Here is a 12,226-nt window from a genome sequence, read left to right as displayed (position 1 = left end):
AAGTGCTGTGAGAGTGTGCTAAGGTGAAAGGGCCATATACCTTACCCTGACTCACTGTCTGCACCTTTAATGGCACCCTATTCTTTAAATAGTGCACTACTTTTCACCACGGTCCATAGGGCTCAGGTCTAAATTAGTGCACTATATAGGGAATAAGGGTGCCATTTGGATGCAGCCCCTGACTCACTCTCACTCTGTCACCGGTCTGCCCTGCCTGTCCTGCAAGGAGGGTGGAGGCGACACCTGTACACAGGAAGGAGAGGTGAGAGGAGAGGGGAAGGAGAGGAGAGGAAGGGAGGGGAAGGAGATGTGAGGAGAGGAAGGGAGAGGAAAGAAAGGATGGGAGCGGAGGGGAGAGGAAGTAGAGGAGATGAGAGGAAAGTGAGGAGCACACACATTACAAGACAGGGAGAAAGGGAGGCAGGGGAGAGAATGAAGAAGATGGTGCCGGAGAAGAAGGTAGTTGTTTTCCGTGCCCCCAGCCGATTGTGTTTATTTGCATAGTTTCTAACTTATTTTTGTACTTATTTCGTATGTAATGTTGCCACTACCGTCTCTTATGACCGAAAATAACTTCTAGACATCAGGACTGTGATTACTCACCACGAACTAGCAGAACCCTTTTTTCCTTTCACGACTCTGACCAACCCGACGCGAAGGATATACTGCTTCTTCGGGAACTGGCCCAGATCCCCGAGATCTGCGTGAAGAGGAGGCGGAGAAAGAGGGGCCGAAGGGCGGGCTGTCTTCTGAGAATTCGTAGGCGATCTAATAAATCCCCACTTCCCTCCATTCTGCTAGCAAACGTGCAATCTTTGGAGAATAAAATCGACGAGTTACGCGGAAGATTAAACTACCAACAGGACATTCAAAACTGTAATATCTTATGCTTCACGGAGTCGTGGCTGAATGACGACCATATCAACATACAGCTGGCTGGTTATAAACTGTATTGGAAGGATATAACAGCGGCGTCTGGTAAGACAAGGGGCGGAGGACTATGTATTTTTGTAATCAACAGTTGGTGCACGATATCTAAGAAAGTCTCGAGCTATTGCTCGCCTGTGGAAGAGTATCTCATGATAAGCTGAAGACCACATTACCTAATGAGAGAGTTTTCATCTGTATTCTTTGTTGCTGTTTACATACCGCTACAGTCAGAGGCTGGCACTAAGACAGCATTGAATGAGCTGTATTCTGCCATAAGCAAACAAGAAAACATTCACCCAGAGGCTGCGCTCCTAGTAGCCGGGGACTTAAATGCAGGGAAACTTAAATCCATTTTTACCAAATTTCTATCAGCATGTTAAATGTGCAACCAGAGGAAGAAGAACTCTGAACCACCTATACTCCACACACAGAGACGCATACAATGCTCTCCCTCTCCCACCATTTGGCAAATCTGACCATATTACTATCCTCCTGATTCCTGCTCACAAGCAAAAATTCAAGCAGGAAGCACCAGTGATTAGATCAATAAAAAAGTGGTCAGATGAAGCAGATGCTAAACTACAGGACTGTTTTGCTAGCACAGACTGGAATATGTTCCGGGATTCCTCCAATGGCATTGAGGAGTACACCACATCAGTCTTTGACTTCATCAATAAGTGCATCGATGATGTAGTCCCCACAGTGATCATACGTACATACCCCAACCAGAAGCTATGGATTACAGGCAGCATCCGCACTGAGCTAAAGGCTAGAGCTTCCGCTTTCAAGGAGCGGAACTCTAACCCGGAAGCTTATAAGAAATCCCACTCTGCCCTCCGACGAACCATCAAACAGGCAAAGCATCAACACAGGACTAAGATCGAATCGTACTACACCGGCTCTGATGCTTGTTGGATCTGGCAGGGCTTGCAAACCATTACAGACTACAAAAGCAAGCACAGCCGAGAGCTGCCCAGTGACACAAGCCTACCAAAAGAGCTAAACTACTTCTATGCTCGCTTCGAGTCAAATAACACTGAAACATGCATGAGATCACCAGCTGTTCTGGAGGACAGTGTGATCACACTCTCCACAGCCGATGTGAGTAAGACCTTTAGGCAGGTCAACATTCACAAGGTCGCAGGGCCAGACGGATTACGAGGATTTGTACTGCGAGCATGCGCTGACCAACTGGCAAGTGTCTTCACTGACATTTTCAACCTCTCCCTGTCCGAGTCTGTAATACCAACATGTTTTATGCAGACCACCATAGTGCCTGTGCCCAAGAACACTAAGGTAACCTGCCTAAATGTCTACTGACCCACAGCACTTACGTCTGTAGCCATGAAGTGTTTTGAAAGGCTGGTCATGGCTCACATCAACACCATCATCCCAGAAACCCTAGACCTACTCCAATTTGCATACCGCCCCAACAGATCCACAGATGGCGCAATCTATAATGTACTCCACATTGCCCTTTCCCACCTGGACAAAAGGAATACATAGGTGAGAATGCTATTTGTTGACTACAGCTCAGCGTTCAAAACCATAGTGCCCTCAAAGCTCATCAGTAAGCCAAAGAACCTGGGACTAAACACCTCCCTCTGCAACTGGATCCTGGACTTCCTGACGGGCCGCCCCCAGGTGGTAAGGGTAGGTAACAACACATCCGCCACGCTAATCCTCAACACAGGGGCCCCTCAGAGGTGCGTGCTCAGTCCCCTCTTGTACTCCCTGTTCACTCATGACTGCACGGCCAGGCACGACTCCAACACCAGCATTACATTTGCCAATGACACAACAGTGGTAGGCCTGATCACCGACAACGACGAGACAGCCAAAAAGGAGGAGGTCAGAGATCTGGCCGTGTGATGCCAGGACAACAACCTCTCCCTCAACGTGATCAAGGCAAAGGAGATGATTGTGGACTACAGGAAAAAGAGGACAGAGTACACCCCCATTCTCATTGACGGTGCTGCAGTGGAGCAGGTTGAGAGCTTCAAATTCCTTGGTGTCCACATCACCAACAAACTAACATGATCCAAGCACACCAAGACAGTCATGAAGAGGGCACGACAAAACCTATTCCCCCTCAGGAGACTGAAAAGAATTGGCTTGGGTCCTCATATCCTCAAAAGATTCTACAGCTGCACCATCGAAAGCATCCTGATTGGTTGCATCACTGCCTGGTATGGCAACTGCTCGGCCTCCGACCGCAAGGCACTACAGAAGTTAGTGCGAACGGCCCAGTACATCACCGGGGCCAAGCTTCCTGCCATCCAGGACCTCTATACCCGGCGGTGTCAGAGGAATGCCCTAAAAATTGTCAGACTCCAGCCACCCTAGTCATAGACTGTTCTTTATGCTACCACATGGCAAGTGGTACCAGAGCGCCAAGTCTAGGTCCAAGAGGTTTCTAAACAGCTTCTACCCCCAAGCCATAAGACTCCTGAACATGTAGTCAAATGGCTACCCGGACTATTTTCATTGCCCCCCCCCCCCCCCCCACCCCCTCTTTACACCACTGCTACTCTCTGTTGTTATCTACGCATAGTCACTTTAATAACTCTACCTACATGTACATATTACCTCAACTAACCGGTGCCCCCGCACATTGACTCTGTATCAGTACCCCCCTGTGTATAGTCTCCCTATTGTTATTTTACTGCTGCTCTTTAATTACTTGTTACTTTTTTATAACTTTTTTTTGTTGGTTAGGGGCTCATAAGTAAGCATTTCACTGTATTCAGCACATGTGACTAATACAATTTGATTTGATGATGGGGACTGTTGCTGAGATAGTTTGTCATCCAGTGTGAGAACATATGGTGACATCAATCATCGTCTCATATTATGTCACTTTCATAATATCTTTAATTGGGCTTTTACATTCCAAATTTCAATACAAAGCCTGTCCCAAGTCTAGCCCTGGAGCACATCAGTCAAGTTATAATGACTGGTGAAGCGTGGGAGGGTGGTATGAGGCTAGGATAGGAATATTCATCATGATCTAATTTGATTAGAATGTTGGTGTGGAAAACGGCCCACGGAGAGATAATCTGGATTCTTATTTGTCATTCTGCTGCTCTGAGAGCCAATGATGTGGAAAGGCAACATTTAAACTTCAGGGTCAAGGGTAGATTCAGTAAAATGTGTGTCAATAATAGTCTGTTCAGCCACTGTGAAAACCAAAAACTGTGCCTAATTATCTGAATTCATAACCATTATAAAACTGTGCCTAATTAAATTAATTCATAACCTTTCAAAAAAATGTAGCATTTTGCCCCTCTCTCGCTTTCTTCCCTCTTCCTATACCTAGTATAACTACAGAATCTGTTTAACACGTGAGATCAAGGTGTTACAAATATTGCCAGTAATAATAGCGTCTTGATCCCATTTAGTTTTAGTTTAAAGTTGTATTTCCATGGTGCAGAAGACAGCAATTACTATCAATTGCCACCAGTTTAAACTGTTATTCATATTCTATAACATCAAACCGTGGATCATCTATGTTGAAAGGTTCTCATCAATAATCCATGTATTAAATATCTCGAACAGAATACAAATGGAGGAGCTTTCACGTAGTCTACTGAAAAAGTACCCTTCTTACAGGTTCCGTTCTTTGCCGTGTCTTTTATCTTTACAGTCAAGTCGGGTCATGCATTTTTCCATTGAACGAAGTGCAGAGACCGTGGAAAGGGGGTTGTTTGCTGTCACACACAGTCCGTGGTGCTATAACCGATTATAACCGATTTATTTGGGTTGGCGAAAAGCTATTTTATTTTTTCTTCCACAGAAAGGAAAGGGATTTACCCTCCAAGAATTAAATTACATTTGTAAACTCGTTAGGGAATGAATCGTGGAACTGGTTTGATAATATTTAGGAGTTAGGAGGTAGGGAAGGTTTTTGAGTTAGGAGGTAGGGAAGGTTTCCATCAGTTCTATTGTGTCAAGATGACGTCACTGCTTCACCTAGCATCCCCATGCTTGGCCATTTCCTGGAGCCTCATCAAAAGTATTTACCATTAACTGTATGTGCGAGTTTGTAGAAAGTCGAAGCAAAAAATGGTGGACCTGTCCATCTGGCTGGACAACCTGCTGGCTACCCGTGGACGTTCAGATCGGGGTCTGTTGGTTCCATCCCCACGCACCCCCTCTCCGATACCCATGGAGCTGGGAGGGGTGGTGCGCAGGGAGACCAGAGGGGGTTCCAGCTCGTGCACCATCTGTGGCCGCAGAGGTCACACTGCCGGTCAGTGCCGGGTTGGTTCCTCTAGGTATCGAGGCAGCAGGCAGGGCGCTCTGGCGTCACCCCAGGTGAGCTGGCACCATTCTCACCCAGAGCCCTCTGTTGCACATATGTTTGTGTATGTCACTTTCCCTGAGTTTTCCCCACATTCCCAGTATAAGGTGCTCGTCAATTGAGGCGCCGCTGGGAATTTTATTGATAGAGCGTTCGCCCATAGTTTAGGGATCCCCATTGTTCCCGTGGCTGTGCCCTTCCCCATTCACGCCTTAGATAGTCGACCATTAGCGTCAGGGTTGATTGCGGAGGTCACCGCTCCTCTGGGCATGGTGACGCAGGGGGGTCACAAGGAGAGAATTAGTCTCTTCATTATTGACTCTCCTGCGTTTCCAAAGGTGCTAGGCCTACCCTGGTTAGCTTGTCATAACCCCACTGTTTCTTGGCCACAGAGGGCTCCTCTGGGCATGGTGACGCAGGGGGGTCACAAGGAGAGAATTAGTCTCTTCATTATTGACTCTCCTGCGTTTCCAATGGTGCTAGGCCTACCCTGGTTAGCTTGTCATAACCCCACTGTTTCTTGGCCACAGAGGGCTCTCACGGGGTGGTCGCGAGAGTGCTCGGGGAGGTGTTTAGGGGTTTCCGTTGGTGCTACTACGGTGGAGAGTCCAGACCAGGTCGCCACCGTGCGCATTCCCCCTGAATATGCCAATTTGGCTCTCGCCTTCTTCAAAAAGAAGGCGACTCAATTACCACCCCATCGACAGGGCGATTGTGCGATAAATCTCCTGGTAGACGCTGCACTTCCTAGGAGTCATGTGTATTCCCTCTCACAGGCGGAGACGGAGGCTATGGAAACATTAGTCTCTGAATCCCTGCGTCAGGGGTACATTCGGTCCTTCACTTCACCCGCCTCCTCGAGTTTATTTTTTGTGAAGAAGGAGGGAGGTCTGCGCCCGTGTATTGACTATCGGGGTCTGAACCAGATCACTGTGGGGTATAGTTACCTGCTACCGCTCATAGCCACAGCGATTGAGTCAATGCACGGGGCGCGCTTCTTCACCAAACTAGATCTAAGGAGCACTTACAACCTGGTGCATATCCAGGAGGGGGATGAGTGGAAGACGGCATTTAGTACCACCTCACGGCGCTTTGAGTACCTCGTCATACCGTACGGGTTGATGAATGCGCCCTCAGTCTTCCAAGCCTTTGTAGATGAGATTTTCAGGGACCTGCCTGGGCAGGGTGTATATTGATGACATTTTGATATACTCCTCTACCCGCGCCGAGCATGTGTCCCTGGTGTGCAGGGTGCTTGGTCGCCTGTTGGAGCATGACCTGTACGTCAAGGCTGAGAAATGCCTGTTCTTCCAGCAGTCCGTCTCCTTCCTAGGGTCCCGCATTTCCACCTCAGGGGTGGAGATGGAGAGTGACCGCATTTCAGCCGTGCGTAATTGGCCGACTCCCACCACGGTAAAGGAGGTGCAGCGGTTCTTAGGGTTTGCCACTACTACTGGAGGTTTATCCGGGGTTTTGGTCAGGTTGCGGCTCCCATTACCTCACTGCTGAAGGGGGGCCCGGAACGCTTGCAGTGGTCAGCTGAGGCAGACAGGGCTTTTAGTCACCTGAGGGCTCTGTTTACCTCGGCTCCCGTGTTGGCCCATCCGGATCCCTCTTTGGTGTTCATAGTGGAGGTGGACGCGTCCGAGGCTGGGATAGGAGCTGTGCTCTCTCAGCGCTCGGGTACACCACCGAAGCTCCGCCCCTGTGCCTTCTTCTCGAAGAAGCTCAGCCCGGCGGAGCGAAACTATGACTTGGGGGACTGGGAGCTGTTGGCTGTCGTCAAGGCCTTGAAGGCGTGGAGACATTGGCTTGAGGGGGCTAGACACCCTTTTCTTATCTTGACTGACCACCATAATCTGGAGTACATCCGGGCAGCGAGGAGACTGAACCCTCGCCAGGCAAGATGGGCCATGTTTTTCACCCATTTTGTGTTCACCCTTTCCTACAGACCAGGCTCCCAGAACGTGAAGCCAGACACATTGTCTCGGTGTATGACACAGAGGAGCAGCCCATGGATCCCAGTCCCATACTCCCCGCCTCCTGCCTGGTGGCGCCGGTAGTGTGGGAGCTGGACACGGACATTGAGCAGGCGTTACATGCAGAGCCCGCTCCCGTCCAGTGTCCCGCTGGGCGTCTGCATATCCCATCTGCTGTTCATGACCGGTTGATCTTTTGGTCCCACACGTCACCCTCCTCTGGTCATCCTGGGATCGGTCGGACAGTGCGCTGTTTGAGCGGGAGGTACAAGATCCTACATTTTCAATAAACAGAGCCAAGAAGCCCAAGGAATGGTCAGAGAGGGTACTTCCTGTACAGAATCTTCTCAGGTTTTTGCCTGCCATATGAGTTCTGTTATACTCACAGACACCATTCAAACAGTTTTAGAAACTTTAGGGTGTTTTCTATCCAAAGCCAATAATTATATGCATATTCTAGTTTCTGGGCAGTAGTAATAACCAGATTAAATCGGGTACGTTTTTTATCCGGCCGTGAAAATACTGCCCCCTAGCCATAACAGATTAAACAGCGGTTGACATGCTTCGAAGTACGGTAATGGTATTTAGACATTTTTTGTCACGAAACGCGCCGGGCGCGTCACCCTTCGTCACCCTTCGGATAGTGTCTTGAACGCACGAACAAAACAGAGGATATTTGAACATAACTATGGATTATTTTGAACCAAACCAACATTTGTTATTGAAGTAGAAGTCCTGGGAGTGCATTCTGACGAAGAACAGCAAAGGGAATCCAATTTTTCTTATAGTAAATCTGAGTTTGGTGAGTGCCAAACTTGGTGGGTGTCAAAATAGCTAGCCCGTGATGGCGAGCTATCTACTCAGAATATTGCAAAATGTGCTTTTGCCGAAAAGCTATTTTAAAATCGGACATAGCGATTGCATAAAGGAGTTCTGTATCTATAATTCTTAAAATAATTGTTATGTTTTTTGTGAACGTTTATCATGAGTAATTTAGTAAATTCACCGGAAGTTTGCGGTGGGTATGCTAGTTCTGAACGTCACATGCTAATGTAAAAAGCTGGTTTTTGATATAAATATGAACTTGATTGAACAAAACATGCATGTATTGTATAACATAATGTCCTAGGAGTGTCATCTGATGAAGATCATCAAAGGTTAGTGCTGCATTTAGCTGTGGTTTGGGTTTATGTGACATTATATGCTAGCTTGAAAAATGGGTGTCTGATTATTTCTGGCTGGGTACTCTGCTGACATAATCTAATGTTTTGCGTTCGTTGTAAAGCCTTTTTGAAATCGGACAGTGTGGTTAGATTAACGAGAGTCTTGTCTTTAAAATGGTGTAAAATAGTCATATGTTTGAGAAATTGAAGTAATAGCATTTCTAAGGTATTTGAAAAACGCGCCACAGGATTCCACTGGCTGTTACGTAGGCGGTGGCCCTAGAGAAGTTAAAATCAATAAATGACAAACTGGGTATACTTGAATTAGTTAGTAAGGATATAAAAGAGTTGAAGGCCTCGAGATGAGTGATGAAAAAGCTGCGACATGGGAGAAGGAAACACACAAGCTAAAAGGGACAGTCAACAAGATTGAAACCGAAGTGAATGAAATTAAAAAGGAGAACACCGTTCTGAGAGAAGCCTTACTGGACATACAAACTAGAACCATGTGAGAGAATCTGGTACTTACAGGTATCCAGGAGAAAGAAGGGGAAGTTCCTGAATCTGTAGTTAGAGAGTTCCTCCTTACAGCGCTTCAAATCCCACGCGAAGCTATCGACAAAATCCAACTTGAACGTGTACACCGCTTCGGACAGCGAGGACAAAAGTATGAACGCCCAATCGTTGCCAAATTTGCTTCATTTAAAGATAAGATAATGGTTAAAAGCCTGGGTAAAAGACTTGCTGGGACCAAAATTAACATGAATGATACGTTTCCAAAGGAAATTGCAGAACGGTGAAAAGTTCTGTATCCAATTTTCAAAGAAAATAGATTAAAAGGGAAACGAGTAGCTCTCGTCATTGACAAACTATATATTGATATCCAGTTGCTCAGAGACACAAAGACTACGCCATGGTTAATTAAAAAAATTACACATTTCTCATAGATGAAGAAAATAATGAAACACAATTCTAGCCCGGTTATGGATTGTAACAATACAATAAAAAAAAATTGCTTTTGTATATATCTTCACATATAACTAATTGGAACCCACAAGCACTAATTCAACATGGTGAAGATAAAAACTAAGTAAACAGAAGGCACAGTATGTGTGGATGGTGGGTGTGTGTTTATCGTTTTATTTTACTTGTTATGTTTGGGAAAGTTGAGTGAGTGAGTAATGAAATGGTTGCATATCCCAGAACCAATGTATTGCTGTGAGCCGGGGTATGAGAGGGCTTTCAATGTTGTTCAGATGATGGATATACTTTTATAATGAATGCCTTATTTATTTATTTATTGTCCTATCATGGTGGAACAGTTTTAAATAAATTATATCTATTTATTTATGATCCTAATTTAATGGTACGGTCAACAACCCTAGACCCTAGACACCCACCTGAATGACCCAGATACTAAGGAGAAGTCCCTAACTGTTTTATGGGCCTGCTGTAAGTGGTCTCTATGCAGCCAAAATGCGGTCAGAGACCAAGAGCAGCACTGCCCCCTCAAGATTCTGAGCCCACTTGGCAGGGTTGGTCCTGCAAAGCCAAAGCCCCCTAAAGGGAGAGCATACAACACAAGGAAATTCTCAAAGCTGCGAATGAGAACCTTGACGACCTTGTACCTAGCCGGTGGGGATTCCTGTGGGGTGCCCCCACCCAGGCAGTGGCAGTGCTGGCAACACTAGCTGCAGTAACCCATGGGGAGGGGGTCACACTCGGACATTCAGAGAGGGGGTATATTATTGTGACCCTGGTGGCACAAAATCAAAGTCTGACTGCATGGTGATGCTTGGGAATATGGTCAGTACGGGTGACCGTATTGTGGGTGTTTCAGGGAAAAGGTGTACATTTGACCTCCATCATCTAGGATGTGACAATGGTTAATAAAACCTCTCAATTTCTGCCCATTTTTTGCGCGGTCTGGCAGGCCTTCTAATGCAGCTGCAACTGTAAATGCATTTGTAAATCAAGACCTTTCTTGTATTGTGCTCTGGGATGGTGCAACTGTTGAGAATGTGAGCTTATGGTTGTGTGGGGGGAAAGGGTTGAGTGTGTGTGGGTGTATGTGTGTATCCCACAACTGTTGCGAAGGAGTAAAAGATGTTAGGGACAATAGAGGATGATCCACAGCTATATATAATACAAATCGAGGTGAGGGCGATGGAAATGCATTTGGCAATTGATTTACTTCAATTCGGTAAATGGCACTGTGTGCTCTTTTCGAAGGATGGATCTCAGCCTGTTCAGGGCTATGGGATACGGGGGATCGGGGGTGATCTGCCGGGCATTGGGATGACAACCCAACTAGGGATGAGGAAGGCTTTTAGGGGGTGGAATAGTAGGGACCAAGTGGAGGTTTACTTAGTAGTAATGCAAATATCATGGTACAGCTATATAGACACTCAATCATCATGTTACTTTTAAATGGTACGTTTACAAACATATATTTTCATAAATAGAATTTAAAGATGTGTCTCATTATGCTAAGTGGTGAAATAAGTATAGCCAGTTATAATTGTAATGGCTTAGCAGATAATAAGAAAAGACGATCAGTATTTACCTGGCTAAAACAGAAGGAATATACTATCTATTGTTTACAGGAAACCCATTCAACAATTTTAAATGCCCATAGGAGAAAAGAAATTCAAAAGGGGGGATGGTTTTAATTAACAATAACTTTGATCCAAATGTGCAAATTGTCCAAACAGATTATCAAGGTAGATGGATTATTTTAAATATGTTATTGGACAATAAACAGATATGGCTTATTAACCTATACGGTCCGAATAATGATGATTCAAGCTTCTTTGAAAATATATATAAGAATTTATCAACTCTACAATCAACACTAGACTCTATTATTATGGTGGGAGATTTTAATACGGTCTTAAATACCTCTATGGACCGGAAAGTAAATCACACTACAAACTATCACCCTCAGGCAATTAAGGGAATCATGAATGTCATGGATATATTGGAATTAGTGGATATATGGAGACTTAAATACCCTGACCTAGTGAGATATACATGGCGGAGGCTTAATCAAGCTAGTCGTCTTGACTACTTTCTTATGCCATTCTCTCTGGCACCAAAAGTTTAAAAAGTGTTGATAAGGGACAGAATGCGGTCGGATGATCACATAATTGGCATATATATTACTCTTACAGAATTTCCACGTGGGCGAGGATATTGGAAATTTAATCAAAGCCTACTAGATGATAAATTGTTTAGAACTAGGACAGAATAATTTATAACTGACTTTTTCAGACATAACATAGGTACAGCAGATCCCCTTATTGTATGGGAAACTTTTAAGTGTGCCTTTAGAGGCCATGCAATTCAGTACTCATCTATAACACAAAAGCAATTTAGATCAAAAGAGTCCATACTAACAAAGGAAATTGAAGGACTAACAGTACAGTTTGATAGCAATAAAAACGGCACCATAGAGGCACAGAATAAATTACAGGAAAAACAAAAAGAAATGGAGGAACTTATTCAAGAAAGATCCAGTGTAATATATTATAAAAATAAAGCGTACTGGATGGAATATGGGGAAAAAATGCACCAAATTCTTTTTCAATCTTCAATATAGAAATGCTACCAAACATTTTTATTAAAACTTGTTACAAATGATGGAGTCACACATGATTCACCAAATTATATTTTGAAAGAGGAAGTAAAGTACTTTAAGAATATGTTTTCATTTCAGGCTCCTCCATCTCCACTAACTGAAACTAATTGTATGGATTTTTTTCCTAATAATAATGTAAAATTAACATCTGTACAGAAAGACTCATGTGAAGGCCAAATTACAGAGGAGGAACTGCTTGATGCAATTGGGG

This window comes from Salmo salar, chromosome 01 (assembly GCF_965601325.2).
Source record: "Salmo salar chromosome 01, fSalSal1, whole genome shotgun sequence".
NCBI lineage: Eukaryota > Metazoa > Chordata > Actinopteri > Salmoniformes > Salmonidae > Salmo > Salmo salar.
The sequence above is the reverse complement of the archived record's forward strand: the minus strand, read 5'-3'. Positions refer to the sequence as shown.